Below are 15,133 nucleotides of genomic sequence, written 5' to 3'. Positions count from 1 at the left end.
TCTCTCCTCTATGACATATGGGGTAGCACTTCTTAATTCTGGCACAAGATTCGTTTGAGCCGAACCAACGTATTGATTCGCTTCTTTTTTCTAACACATTGAACCGATGCCTCACTATGTATGGAACCGGTTCAATGGCCTCAAGGAATGAACGCGGACGAATAGCGCCCGGGCTTGGGTGGTCTTGAAATCAGAATACCCAGCGTGCGGTGATGAAGCCGTCGCGGGTCATTTAATGATGTGAACGTCTACCTGGAGACGTACCGTGCGAGGCTCGTACGTATGTAGAGTGAACGGTAAATTTTAATGCGGACAGGTGGGAGATGGTCCGAATTAACGTGTGTGCCTGGTGCTGGTCGACGTTTGGAACAGGTTACATGATGACCGCGGCTACCCTGGAACATGCTCCGTCCAGGAGCCGTGTCTACGAATTAAGCTTTTACTCTTGGGTAGAATAAACGCAGAAATCCCCCACGCCCCGGAGTAAAGCCCTGGGACACTACCGGTTCTGCACCTCCAGTGGCTCGAGGCAGCACCAAGTGTAGCGCCGCCGCCGCCCCTCCCACTGACCTAGCAGTCGATGGGCAGGTGATACTGCATGTGGAGGCGGTTCATCACCAGGCTGGAGCGAGGGGATCGAGTCCCGGGCGAGTTTGTGAGCCACGCTTGGGCAGCAGATGCGTATGGCCGAAGGCCGGAGATCTGGAGCCAAGGTGATTCTCACATCCCCTTCCCCCTGTACCGAACTCGTGATTTGGTTCTACTTAGGCAGCCGGAAATCCATGGAGTGGTGTGTCTGATTCAAACTATTGTGTTCTTTGTGTTTGTTTCTTCTGAAACTAGCTTGCAAGCGCTACTGGCAGAAGCTGGGAGCGGTGTAGATGATGTGGAGGCAGTCGTGGGTTGCTCAACGTTGCCTGGTGAGTCAACGCCGGCGGCTGCCGCTGGCGACAGCATCAGCTCAACCTCGGGCAACTCTGTTGCTGGAGGCCAAAGCACTGTACGCGGCGTGTTGGGGGCACAGGCTGAGGTGTCCGTGATCGCTGGAGACGACGTGGGAGAACGCGCCATCGTCTCAGGTTGGAAGAGGAGGTAATTGACACTCTCCTCGAAAATCTGATTAAGATCTGACATGATGATGCCCTCTAATGGTGCGGCTATTATGGTAGATAGGTCCATTTTATTCATGTCTACACAGTTGGTGTCATACTGAGCTCATATATATATATATCTAGACCCAAAAATGGTGTAGGTTCAGTTCATATCCTCTACCAAAAAAAAAATATCCTGACATCATCTTGATCTTTTTAAGTAGTCAGGCAATGCTAATGCAGTGACCAAGCCAGGTTAATTGGTGTGTCGTCTGTTTAGTATGGTAGGTTGCCGGGTGATTTTTTAAGTGCTGCTGTATGTGCAGCAAATGCGTTGAATTTGTTTGCACCTAATTATAAAGTTGTGTGCCTTCGTTGTGGTAGGAATATATGGGACGAAACATGTGCAACCACTCTGCGATACGAGTTTATTCTGCTTGTGGATGCTGGTTTTTTATAGTAATGGAAAACTGGAGTGCACAGACAGCTTGGCTGCGACAGAATCCCCCATTATTGTTTTACCGATAGAAAACAAATCTTGCATCATGGTTTTGATAAATCGTTGTTTGCCCGCAGGCCCCGCGTGGGGAAAGCCCCTCCTGAAAGACCCCTGAACTCAGCACGGGTCACGGCACTTGAGCGGACTCTGCGCGAATTTCCGGCCCGCAGTAGCGGCGAAGTGATTGTTCCAGAGGTTGGGGTTACTTTTGATTCGATAGGCGAGGCCTATGACTTTTATAATCTGTACTCATGGGAACGGGGTTCGGAGTTAGATATGGCAAAATTCTTTTTTTCCAGTCTTCTCAAGAAACTATGTATCCCTTCTCCTGATGCTTACCTGCCTTTTTTCTCCGTTGAACTTTTCGCGAGCAGGGTTGGATTGTCTACAAAGTTGGGGAGCCAATCGAGAAACACGCCGCAAAGATATATACGCGTACAATGTTCGAGAAGTTCCAGGAATGTTTGTACAAGGCCGGTTCTTACTATGTTGACGAGTTGGTGCCAGGAGAGGTGTATGCTGCGACACACTGACAGTGAGAGCCGAGAGAAGTGGTGCAAGGTGAAGTACAAAATTACAGTTAGCGCCGGCTGTTATACATGCGAATGCGGTATGTAACACATGGGCATGCTCTGTTGCCATGTGCTGAAGGTGAGAGCATTGGCCCCTGCTCATTCTGTTCCCTTAAGACGTTGCATCTCATGGTAGTAGCTACCAAAATTCTGTGGTTTTCATTTTGTTCTGAATCCACCCGCAGGTTCTGTCCCATCTTAGGATGAAAGAGATTCCAGCCGCGCATGTGCTGAAGAGATTCCAGCCGCGCATGGTAGTACCCCGAACACCTTGTGCACATCAGCTGGCCAGAAGCGTAGCTTCCCAATGTGGCCCAGGTCAATCGCCATTGCTTCTGACATCTACTATGCTCATTAACCATGCACTGAACTTCAAATTTAGCTTCTTCTGCCTGGGAATGTTCAGTGTCCCTCCGAATCCAGCTTCCTGCACCAACCACCTCTTGTATTCATCGAAGGTGTCAACAACATCGCTGACGGTATTCACTGACAGGCGTGATGTGAATGTGCCAGGCAGTACTCCATCGTTGCACTCGGGGCTGGTCGGTGGGCTGATACCTCCACATGGGCCAGGATAGGAGGCTGTGTTCCTCCCGGACCTTGAGGCGGCGGACGAACCCCTGGATCTGCTTGCATCCCTTCTATGAGCATGATCTGACATAGATCCAGCACGGTGGCAACACCACCGGAGTATTGAACTGCAAAAAAAATGGGCAGTAAGTACATGAAATTCCAGGGTTTTCACGGTCAGTTGGAATGCTAGATACTATGGAGCAACTAGATCAAATGAACATCAACAAAAACAGAAATAAACAATCCTTGATGCATATCAGAGGGAGCAAGCAGTGGAATGGCGACTAACCTTCTTCGTGAGGAGAGATGCACGAGGCCAGCACCTTGGTCAGAGCTGGCTGGATCTTGATCGGCCTGTAACTGATTTGGGGATTTTGACTACTGGAGTGGATCTGGGGCTGGCTTGCACTTGCACATAGCATAGGCTGGCTGGCTTGGCGTCCTCCGGCGGCTTTAATGGAGAAAAATGTAGGACGGGGCACAGCTTTGTGCAACCGTAAGAATGAACAGTAAAAAACTCGGCGAAGAGATGGTCTGGGGCTATGCAAAAACGGTGGGGAGCATCGTGCGCCCACCTGTCTATGGCTATGCATCGTCGCGTGCTGCTGATGGTGCAGGGCAAAGAATTTATCAAGGCAATGAGACAGACAAGAACCAAACACTGGAATTTCAGATACGTCTTCGAATTACATCCTTCGAAATAAACCGTGTGGCAGATCAAATTAGCGGGGGCAAAATTATCAACCACACGTCCCTGATAAAGATGGTACCTAACCTTAAATCTACAACTAACATAGCTTACTGCCTACATGGAATCAGTTACGGTAATAGATAGCCACTAATCATTAGCTGAACAAAGCTAATAATCAGCAGTGCCTTCAGACTAGTCATAGTGGGAAGTAACATAGAGTAGTAACATGGTGCATGTTACTACCCTATGTTACTACCTCCATAGTGCATAGTTACTTATATGTGGTATCATGCATGCTATATTTATTAGATTGTAGACTCATCTTATCTTGAGAAGTGTGATGTTATGGTAACATAGCTAGTTACCACCTCACTCTCTTTCTTCATTTATTATCATGCCATGTCACCAAAATGCTTTGGGGTGTGTGATGTTACTAGCTATGTTACTCCCACTATGAGCAGTCTCAGAATGCATCCGGCCTCAGCCGTCGAGGCCGCATGTCTCCTTCTCCCATGGTTCCTCGCTTCCATCGGGAGCAGGGGGCTTGCATACAAATGCTCCCGCGCCGGTGCTTCGTTCCATGTGAGCCGATTCTCGCTTGCTGATGGCTGGATCACTCCAAGCTGCTCCAGGATGGGGCGGTAATCATCGTGCCACATGAACCCGAACCGACAAGCTCCAGGCTTGGATTCCTGCAGAGCCAGATGGGGAAACATTTGACTTTTTGGATCCATGGAAATAAGATCGGTAACAAGTGAAAATGAGGGGGAGGTGAAGGGATCGAGAGAGACCGGCAGGCACGCTCCTCTGTTGTCTCCTCCAGGCGACGGGGGAGCGAAACCCTAGTTCCCCGCCGCCACCTTCCCCACCCTCTGCCCCCCTCCTCGTCGCCTCCCGAGGCCGCCGTCGGCGAAGCCGTGCGCCGCCAAGGACGGGGGCGGCGAGGATCTATGCCTCTCGGGCCCCCGCATGACTGTTTAGGAGGGAGGCCACCATGCCGGTCCCGGAGGTCGTTGCCGCCCGCGCCGGGCTCGCCGCCGCCCGTGCTCGTCGCTGCCCGCGCTCGTCGCCGCCTCCCCGCCTCCCCTCGTCGCGCCCGCGTCGTCCTCGCCGTGGTGCCTCTGCGTGCCGGCCCTGACGGCGGGCTTGTGGGCCGGACCCGGCCTTCGCTGCTCTCTGCGGCTCGCCGTCCGGTCTGTAGCTCGCCATGGCCGGCGGGATCCCCCCAATCCGCTCTAGAGGCAGGCTGCGCGGGGCAGTCTCGTCGGCCGGAGGCGCGGGCCGGCGCCGGACTTGGGCGCAGGACAGCTCTGCTTGGCGCGCTTGTCGGCGCGGCGGAGCCGTGGTGTTGCCGTGCGACGAGGTGGCCGGCTTGGCTGAGGCGCGGGGGATGCAGCGGTCGGGCCTGATCTGGGGCTTCGGCGGGCCCGTGTCCAGGCTTGGCGGTGGGCGGCCGATCTCGCCGCCTTCGCGGCGTGCTCGGCCGGGTCGCGGCTGCTCGAGCGAGTGTTGGGCGTTTTGGTGGACGACAACAAGGTGGTTCTCTATGCGGCTCGCCATGCCTACGACCAAGGCCTACTTTGGCTCGTCGTCGGCGTTGACACTCCGGGCGAAAGCCTCGCACCATTGGTGCCAATGTTGGCGGTGCCTCCGGGTACCGTTTCCCTGTTGAGGGCTTCATCGGGAGCCCGGTCTCCTGCTCGTCACGAGTTGTTGCGTTCTCCGGGTGAAAACCTCCGCTCCTCGGAGCGAGCGGCGGCGACACACCGTGCCGTTACCTTCCCGAAGGCGCCGCTTTTGGAGTCCGTGTTCCTCGTGGTGCGGTAGATGTGTGCCGGTTGTGCATGGTTGCCTTGTTGTCGGGGTAGTGGATGCGCGGGCGGCGGCCCCGGACGGTTGACGTACGCCGAGGCGGCGGCCTCGGAAGGTCTTGCATCTTTGACTCCATGGGGTGTGGTCATGGTCTAGCAAGGCATGGGTGGCGTGTTGGTGCTACGTGGGTAGCGAGCTCGTCGGCCCGGCCTACGCAACGGGACGGTCGGTGTGCTGGCATGTCGGGGTGGCGGCCCCGGATCTTTTGGCGCAACGTTCGTGGTCTGCGGGTGGTCGCCTTGGTAGTTTGGGCTACAAGACGTCCATGCCGTGCGGCGTTGCGGCTCGCCTCCGAGCGGGGACGTCGGGGCAGCGGCTCCGGGTTTGGTGGTGTGTGTTTGCTCGTCGGTAGTCTGGTTTCGTGTGGGCGATGAGGCTCCGATATTTGTGCGGTTTTTGGGCCGGTTTCCCTCATAAACTCGGCCGCTCTGTATGGTTTTTGGGCCCGGTTTTCCTATTAACTGAGCCAAATCTTCCTCTATCAATATATCGTGCAGAATTCTCAAAAAAAAAATGAGGGGGAGGTATGAGATGAAGACTCACATGTTTATGTCTAAGTTGAGTGAGATTTTCTTAAGTTTCAGTCAACTCAGAAAAGTGCAACTACAGTTTGAAAAAAAGTGCAACTCGGTTCAGTTGCACGTTTCTAGCAGAAAAGTGCAATTTCCCTTTTTTAACAGAAAATTGCAACTTAAGCACTTTTTGTAATTGACTTAGACTTAAGAAAATCTCAGTTGACTAAGACGTAGCAAAACCGAGATGAAGACTCACATGGAAGCAAGGAAAGGGCACTTGTAGAATCTCTTTCCCAAATGGTTGCTCTCCTCATCCTCGACGACCCAAGTGCGTACCGTCCTGCCTTGGCACCGGTAGCAGAGCACCGCCGGGAGTGGCGGCGGCGTCGGGTGCACAACTCGGCGCCTGCTTGGCGATGCGGCATGGGAGCTGGAGGAGCCAGATCGAGCCATGGCAGCTGGATCTGGGTGAAGGCAGATGCGGGCCGGTTTAGGCTCTTGGACAAGGTAAATATATGTGGATGTGGTTTGCTGTTGGAACAGGCAATGTGTCCCAGATCCTGTTCGTCCAGGACAACTCAACCCAACCTGTTCAGCACAACATGTTCGGGGCCTGGCAAAGGACTGACCAAACCGACCCCTGCCTGCTGGTTGCTGCATTCGAATCGTGGTTGTGGATACGTCCGGGGTAGTTGACCGTCCACGGAATACGTACCCAGAGACTACATCTCTACGACTGCTACACCACTGGACATGACGTCACGTAAAGAAGCGAACGGACAGATGCAGAGAGGATTTCCGGATCACTCAAGCTCGAGCGTAGTAGCGAGTTTTCGGTTCACCACATCTCTTGTATCTTTGAAGAGTGAGGCTCAGCCGCTTCTCAGCTCCATCAGGATAACCCCTGAGGTGAATGTGTTGACCTAGACGTATACGACGCCGTCGAGAGGTCCTATGTTGACGACAACATCGACAACATTAGAGCTGTAATCAGAGCATTCTTTGTTGTAACAAATTTACAGATGATGTCAGGTTATTAGGCATTTTGATGTAAGCATCATATGCTCATAATGAGTCTAAAGCAATCATGATAGTTGTTTAAATTGGTAAGCACAAACAATGAAAACAAATAATGCGATGTACCTAGCTCGATTCCATCCTTTGTCACTTTATTTGCAAATTTACAATATTGTCTAAAAATTGTGAAGCACATGCATATATAAGCACTGATTAGCAATATATACAATATCAAGTCTACTCAAATAGAAAATCAGCAGCTGATAATTAATATTGCACATGAACCAGTTCCATCAGTGTACACAAAGATTGAAAATACAATTGGAGGAAGAGCAAACTGACTCCGTACATCAGTACATGATTTGGCCGTTGTCATGGAAGGATGATCCCTTGGCTGATCCGGGTAAGAGAAGGGTGGACCGATCTCATTGTGCGCCTTCTTCAATCCATAAAACGATGGAAGGATGCTTGCCTCACAGATTTGGGTAAGAGAAGGCTGGGATGCGCCTGTTCTACGCCTTCATCCATCCATACCACGCCCTACAGTCATGAAGAAACCAAGCTGAGTATGGTTCTTACAATTAGAAGAGAAACAGAATAGTTACACAGTATTTTCTCTAATGTAATTCCCGGTTCATATGTTACCCATCAAAGTATGTCAAATCTTCATTAGGTTATTGCATAGTTTATCGTGGAAGAAAAAATGTTTCTACGGGTAAAGACTTAAGAAAACAAAGGAAAACATTTAAGACCTTAAGAAAGGTCTATTAATAACAAAATAATCATCCCGGGAGTCTCCAACATTTGCGACAAAGAGACAAAATAATCATCCAAGATCCCACACTGGTTTTGAGTATTGTTAGATCCCAAGAACTCACTGTCCAAATTGACAGAATTATCTGCGCGATACAAAATTGGGAACAAAACATATAAGTAGACACCACGCTTTCCACCTAAGGAGACAAAATAAACCTAAAGGAAACAGTACTTTGGATAACAGCATAACATTACTAACCTAGTAAGCAGTACAGACTTTTTAATTGCATATAGACCTGGTAAACCAACCATCTTAGTTAGTGAAGAGTGACTTCCATTCCCTAATGCAAAACTAAGTGATGAATTTTTTTAGAAAATTAGTACAAAATTATTCGCGTATATACTGAATCTGACTATAAAAGAAAGGAAAATATTTAAACAGTATCAACGAAACTACTTTGCAACTGTGGTGTTAAAAGTTAAAACTAAGCTAAAAAGAAAAAAATAGATTTATCTTATTGATGTTTTTTATTATCTCCGGAAAAAAAAACTTGCACTGAGTTTGGTGTCGTAGTCCTATCTGAATTATTTCAAGGTAAATGTCTTCCTGAAAAGCGTCAGTGTAACGGGAGAACCAATATTTACACTGAGTTTGGTCGATAAATTCTTGTAGCATCTTCTGTGGTAGTTTTCTATGTTCAAAAAACAAAGGGAATAAATCTCTGGGATAGAAGTTTGAAAGCAATAGCATATTCATTATGGACATAGACACACTGCAAAACCTGGCATGATGGAAATATATCTTGGGAATGGGATTTTGTGCCTAACTAATGTGTTTGCTTTTTTTAACTGAATGGTGTACTTGTTATGACTTATAACACACGATCATAGGTATCAATCTCTGCAAGTGAGCAGGGCTGCGTCGGACATGGATTGATGTTCTACACATGTAGTGAAGTTTCACTTAAATTAGATTTTGCTAAAACATACAATCTAAATAGTAAAGAACTTTGGCAAACATACCATATTCAACCGATCAGAATACACAACCAGGATGATCCCCAAACGCATCCACTCCTGGTCTCTTGGACAGATAAGCTCTTCAGCTGGTGCCAGCGAGTTAGGGCGTGTTGGGCAACCCTCCGGCTCCCAGATCCGCGGTGCTTCGGCCCGGAGCAGCGCCGAACGTGGCAACTCCACGGAGCCGGATCCGCGGAGCGGGACGATTCGGCTGTGTAATTCGCGGAGCACCTATTTCGCCGATCCGCGGAGCTGCCCGGCGCGGAGCAGCAATTAATTACGACGCTCCGCCACCGCCAAGTGAGAAAACTGCTCGGTTCGATTCCTTCCTTCCCCGAGCGAGGCTCTCTCCCACACCACGCCAAGTGCTCCCGACCCGTCCTTGACCTAACCACCACAGGCTCCCGAGCCGCCGCCGCACCTCCACTCCGGCATCGCCGTATGCCCGAGCCGCCGGAGCTGGCCGTCCGCCCGAGCCGCCGGAGCTGTCCGTCCACCCGAGCTCGCCGTCTGCCCGAGCCACCGGAGCCGCCTGTCCGCCCGAGCTCCCCGCCGCGGCCTCCATACTCTTCCCGGCCTCCAACCCGACGCCGCCTCCTTCCGCATCCACCGGAATCATCTACATCATTGACCCGAGGCCCGAGCCACACCCGGCGGCGAGTCATCAAGCCCATCCACTCGAGCTCAGCCCGATTCACACGCGCCTCCACGAGCCTGTCGGCGTCCTCCTCCAAGATCGACTCTTGCAACAGCTTCTCCGGCCTCCGCTCCCTCGATCTCCTCCTCGAAGGGCTCCTCCGACCTTGACTCGATGGGAGGGAATATCTGGTGGTGAGAGGAATTGGAAATCCCGTGATAATGGGGGAAGACGACCGAGAAAAAGAAAGAGTGAATCTATCCCGAACGTTTACTACTCTAGTCCAGACGCTGGAGTTGGGCTGACGGAGCTGGATCTAAGGATTTTGGGAAGCTGGAGGCTTCCCAAACATGCCCTTAAGCTCGTAATAGGAACCATACATGAAGATAAGGCCCTACAGAGAACAACCTGGTAGACAGAGATAAGAAAGGGAACAAGTCAGTATAACACAGTGATATTGAAGAAAACCATCTCACTATACCCACCCCTCACTATATCAGAAAACAAAAGGAGGGCTGTGAAAAGAACGAAACATATAGAAACAGAGCACTGTAAGCCAGCAGAACGGAAAAATAGAAAACTATATATATACATCAAGTAATTAGATGAATCCTAAACCCTATACATAAATCTCTTGCTGCCTCTTTCAAATTGTAATACATTGAGCTTTGGTGCATCTGATAGAGTTATCAACTCTGCACAATAACACCCATAAGGTTAGGGAAGGTCAACTGTAAGCTACATGTTCCTTCCCTTAACTCTCATTTATCAACTATTTAAACAATCTAATTCTGAAAAAGGCTCATAGCCGTGCAATTTCATTAGCACCACACAGCTGTACAAGCAACAATGCTTTCATTCAAGGTATCGGCTCTAGGCAATACCAAACTGAAAGAGAAAGTTTCTTAAGCTTCGAATGCCTCCCATCTCTAGAAACTAATCAGGTCTTACAGGTTGAGCACTTGCGATGTATTAGATACAAAGCAAGAACAATCGATCAATCATCATAGAGAAAACAGACCCTAAATGGAAGATGCATTCCTAGTAAGGAGAAGAAAGAGACCAACCTCAACACAACAGAAGAGCACAGAACCAGAGACCGGTACAAGATGAGACAAGAAGCAACCTACTAAATCCTAGAACCTGCAAAGTGAAAAGGGCCAGGTAAAAAGAAACAACCAGCCAAAACCAGGTCATAAAGCAGTGCAACACCGCGTGAAAGCATATCGTAAAATTATGTACATCAAGAACGGCATACCAGGAGATGTATATAGCAAAGAATGGAGCCACTGGAAAGCACATGGATCTGCACAAAAAATATAGTAACAACCCCCACTTTAGTAATGGAAAGCAACCACCAAATACTACCATGCCATGTAAAGGAGGAGGTAAATTACCTTGCTTAAGGCCACTAAAGCGATGAAGAATGGTTCATCTCGGTTGTTGCGAGATAATATACCAGCTGAAATGGGAATCACAATTTTCAAGTGGCACCCAAATGAAAGGCCAGGCAAGTATTATGACTCATATGTTGTGACTCTAAAATATACACACCAAAAAATTGGTACGAGGAAGAGGAAAAAACCCAAATGAAGAAATGGAAGCTAGAAAACATATACGCAAGATTTACTGTTACGTAAAGAACTAAATATATAAACCATGATGTCCATAATATGCACTTCCTTTAGGTAGCATAAATGCACAAAAATACAACTAACTGCAAAAAGAAAGTTCATCTTCGGAGACAAATAATTAAAAATAACAAAAAACAAAGTTGTGACCTACCTACACACATCTTATATCACTTGGAAAATTGAGGTGGACTTAAAAAGGCATGTACATCTATCAAGGTCCCCGGCTCACAGAATTCCTCTGAGCTTGCTTACCAGCGTGATATGGCTAGGTGTGAAATAAGAATATTCATCTACTCAGGTCTCACTTTTGGCCCCATGAAGGTCAACTGAGCTTGCTTATTAGGTAGGTGCGAAATAGGAATATTTCTTGCGGAAAGGGTCATAATATAAATTTGAAATCCTTTTTGTAAACATGCCTCATAAAAGTCAAGTTTCAGTATATCTTTAGCACATATCGACTTGTGTCACAACTCTACGGCGACGTAAACCTCAGTCGACAAAAGCTCTTTCCAAGTGGAATTTCAATTGCTCACTCGCATGCCCACACTGTGCTTGCAAATATTCACCTTTTGTAAATAAAATATTCAAATCGCAAGAAGTTGCTACATGTGATGAAATGGATCGATTATTATAGTTCATCATAAAACCGTCAAATGCTTGGTCGGTAGCACATATTGCATACTATAGATTCTAGGGAGCAAATTGTGCCAATATACATGAGAAGAAAGGGGATAAATAGAGATGGGGAGAATGGGTATACCTGCAACAACGATGGACTCCACGAACACTAATGCTGGGGTGTAAGAAACTCCTGGACATCCAAAGCCTAGCTGCAAAATAGAATTAAATTAGTGAGGAAGGAATAAGATGGACATATGTACTCTAAAACAGGAAATATTCAGAAAAAATATTATCTAAATTCAGTTTTCAGCTTCCTTTTCACAGGCCATCATAGGCTGGCAATGTGGCATCCCACTTCATCCCGCAAAAACAAAATTAAAGCAAAAGTATAGAAATGGATCTCACGCGCCTAGTTTTTAAAGCAAACGAAATTTCAGGTTCCTTTTCACACGCCCAGTTTTTTTTACCTCGCAGAAATCTGGCTGCTACCCCCACACATCGCTATATATCTTCCAAGCATCGAGGACATGACTAATATCACCAACACATAGAAGAAACTTGGCCGCTATCCTGCACCAACCCAATCAAAGAAGCACCATCAGTAAACCAAGGAAGAACACAGAACATCCTCCTTGTCTTCCTGCCCAATCTTAATAAAATATTTAGCTATAGAAAACAAAAGGTTCTTTTACCAAAAGTATCAAAAAAGACCCAGCAAATATGCATTTACATATGCCCTTTTATTTCTGGCTGACCCTCAAAATAGCCTCATAGACACCTGAACCATATCAAGCCGCCAATGCGGGCGGAAAACTCATACCACGGTGGAGAAGTCCCAAGTTGAGAGATACCGAGACAGGGGAGGGGATCCACTGTCCGGCTCGGTCGTCGACTACAGCTAGCGCTCTATCGCTGACTGCATCTACTTGGCACAACATATCCATGCCTCCTTCCTCTCTTCCATGGCCTCCTCCGTTGTTGATTCGCACCGGCTGGGGCGCCGCGAACAAGCAGGCGACACCTAACGAAACTGGGATGTTAACTATTATCTCAAAAACAAAGTTAATTAATTTTTGACAAGAATTACATAGATTGCCAGTTATTTGTCCAGGACAAGATCTGACATATTTTGAAGGGATTAATAGTTTCCATTACCATAGCCAGATTAATTTCCACCATTGTTTCTTAAAAGGTTACAGCAATACCATTAGCAATCTCTGGTTGACGATGACCTCCAGGACTCCCTCTCCACCACATAAACACCATGTTGTATCGAATCCTGCACAACCCCGGTAGCAGCAGCACAGATAGAAATCTTCATCTCAAATCGAAATAGAGCAGTACAAATCATGTCCCACTGCAAAGTTGCACATACAGGCTATTTAGCTCAAGAACAGCACACCATATAGCTTAATCTGCAACTAAGAAAGCAACTAACTAGCCAAACAGAATTATATACGAACCTCTTTTGACCTATAAGCAGCAACATCAATAATCTCCTTGAGATAAGAATATTATATTACCATACTTGGTAGTGCCTTTTCTCTCCTTGAAGCGTCTTTACCATGATTATCATCCATAATACCTTCTGATGTTTTGGAGGACGGTAGATACCATCATTACCCTGAAGTCAAGCAGTTCAACATCAGACAAAATTAATTTGTATAAACTGAACATGACAAACTAATTGTGGAAGATTTTCATCACACATCTAGTCTAGAAAGTAAAACCAGTTTCGTTTTATTGTTTCTTGGACTGAGCTTAAATACATCAGAATCTACATCTCAGTAGGCGTTTAGCTACGAACTATGCATTGTGATGCCAAGCCAGCGAGAGCTCCAGTCTGACTCTACTATTTCTATGTGAGCTCATGTTGCTTACGTATGTGCATACCACTCTCTATCCCCACACCGCAAATTAAATCACTGCAGGCCCGAACAGCCCCAGATCCTTCATGGTTTGCTCTTCGTCGACTTGGACAGCCGCTTGACCTCGTCGCTGCGGTCAAACCTGCACTGTAGGCTTCAAAAAATTCGGTTCTTTAAGGGGAGAGGGGGAAGACATCACATACCTAGGCCTGTAGCAAAAGGGCGCCACAAGCTCCAGCTTCTTCATGGACTCTTGGGAAGCAGGTCACCACCTCCCAGCCATCCTCCCCATCTGCCGTGTGTCGTTGAAGACCAGGAGAGAGAGAGAGAGAGAGCGGGAGATCCGGATCTTGGTTCGCCGCCCGCTGCCACGTAGCCTCCTCCCACCCGACCTCGGCCAGGCGCGCCTCCTCCTTCGCGTCCGCCGCGGCCAACACCGCCGCCGCTGCCTCGACCTCAACCTCCTGCTGCTTCACGAGGAGCTCCCCGGGAACCACGTCCACCGCCCGCTGCCGCGCCGCCTCCTCCCACCCGTCATCGGCCGGGCGCGCTCCTCGCATGAGGCTCGCTGGCCTGGTCGTGGTCGCCGCCCACGAAAGGTTCTGCCGCTCTGTCCTCGGCGGCGGCCATCCTCGACGCGCTGAACACCGCCTCCGGCCGCCATCGCCGCCGCTAGGCGCGTGCTCCCCGCCTCCGGCTGCCTCGACAGGCTCTACATGCCGCCGCCGGCTCCCGCATCCAGTCGAGGGGGAGAGAGGAGAAAAGAAAATGGGGGAGGAGAGGAGGCTGCCATTGGAGAGGAGAGGAGGAGGTGGGGATTGGGGAGCGAGGAGCGAGGCCAGGATTGGGGACGTTGTTCGATCTAGATTCTCTCACCTCTGGCGGATAGGTGACCGGGCGACCGAACGAGCTAGCACTGTCTGCCTCTTACCCCTGGGTCCTGCACGTAGGAGGTCCCACGCGTCATGGACTCTTTCACTGCCAAACGAGTGAGAAAAGTTTTAACTCCATCCAACGGCTGAGGTAGAAAGTGGGATGTAAAAATCACTGTAGTAGGTGAAATGGACGAATCAGATTAAAGTGCCCCTTCAGACCCTCTGGTTGAGCGGGTCTTCTTGGAACATTTATAGGAAGGAATTTATAGGAAGGAATTTGGAATTTTGAGAATCTAAAAATTGTCTAACCGGGTAAACCCTGGTGAATTCGGATGTACCTTTTTCCCACAATGATTTTGATATATTATACATTTTTTTTTTGACCTAGAAAGCTTTTCCATGTAGAGGGGTACTAGCTAGCAACACCATGTGAAATTTTGTGCCTCAATGCTATGAATCACGACCTAGATCTAGTGGTGCTGTGCTCGAACGGTAGTACCGGTCATTCGTGGCCGGTACTACCGGTTCAAGCGGTACTACCGAGCTGGGTTGCGGTACTACCGCTCTGTGCAATTTAACTTTTGTTGCTTGTTAGTGTCCTTTTGCGCTACAATTCTGAGGCTTGTGCACTTAACCCCTACCCCCCTACAACCTATGTTGTTCACAGGATTATCCAAGCCCCGTGGTGGCGCCTAGCTAGGTCAACTACTTTCGGATTCATCTCCAACACAAGCCAATGAGCAAGGACAAGATGGTCAATCTCTACCTCCCGGGAGAGTACTTTGTGGAAGTGCCTATGACCTCATTACAACCTACGACATCATAAACCGGATCTACCGCAACACCATCAACCCCAAGCACACCAACCACGATGAAGTGCATGGTTTTCTTG

At 48.7% G+C, this 15,133-nt stretch overlaps 3 long non-coding RNA genes across 5 annotated transcripts; all 3 read right to left on the bottom strand.

The window, feature by feature from the left end:
* Positions 1 to 6,722: 6,722 nt before the first annotated feature.
* Positions 6,723 to 8,785, bottom strand: LOC124681107. The gene is made up of 3 exons (XR_006995727.1): positions 8,610 to 8,785; positions 7,180 to 7,370; positions 6,723 to 6,765 (listed from the first exon to the last, which is right to left on the bottom strand). It is a non-coding gene; the product is annotated as an uncharacterized LOC124681107 (long non-coding RNA).
* A 499-nt stretch (positions 8,786 to 9,284) lies between these two features.
* On the bottom strand, positions 9,285 to 12,369 carry LOC124681105. Of its 2 annotated transcripts, XR_006995724.1 has the most exons (7): positions 12,319 to 12,369; positions 11,966 to 12,068; positions 11,638 to 11,707; positions 10,641 to 10,705; positions 10,502 to 10,549; positions 10,311 to 10,386; positions 9,285 to 9,651 (listed from the first exon to the last, which is right to left on the bottom strand). It is a non-coding gene; the product is annotated as an uncharacterized LOC124681105 (long non-coding RNA). The 2 variants fall into 2 exon arrangements; XR_006995723.1 differs by lacking the exons at positions 11,966 to 12,068; positions 12,319 to 12,369 and having other exon boundaries at positions 11,638 to 11,839.
* A 271-nt stretch (positions 12,370 to 12,640) lies between these two features.
* LOC124681106 lies at positions 12,641 to 13,889 on the bottom strand. Of its 2 annotated transcripts, XR_006995726.1 has the most exons (4): positions 13,570 to 13,889; positions 13,392 to 13,496; positions 12,962 to 13,122; positions 12,641 to 12,855 (listed from the first exon to the last, which is right to left on the bottom strand). It is a non-coding gene; the product is annotated as an uncharacterized LOC124681106 (long non-coding RNA). The 2 variants fall into 2 exon arrangements; XR_006995725.1 differs by having other exon boundaries at positions 13,392 to 13,889.
* Positions 13,890 to 15,133: the final 1,244 nt, after the last annotated feature.

Source organism: Lolium rigidum, unplaced genomic scaffold (assembly GCF_022539505.1).
Source record: "Lolium rigidum isolate FL_2022 unplaced genomic scaffold, APGP_CSIRO_Lrig_0.1 contig_34097_1, whole genome shotgun sequence".
In the NCBI taxonomy this organism is placed as follows: domain Eukaryota; kingdom Viridiplantae; phylum Streptophyta; class Magnoliopsida; order Poales; family Poaceae; genus Lolium; species Lolium rigidum.
Note: the sequence above shows the minus strand (reverse complement) of the source record. Positions and strands in the feature narration are given on the sequence as shown.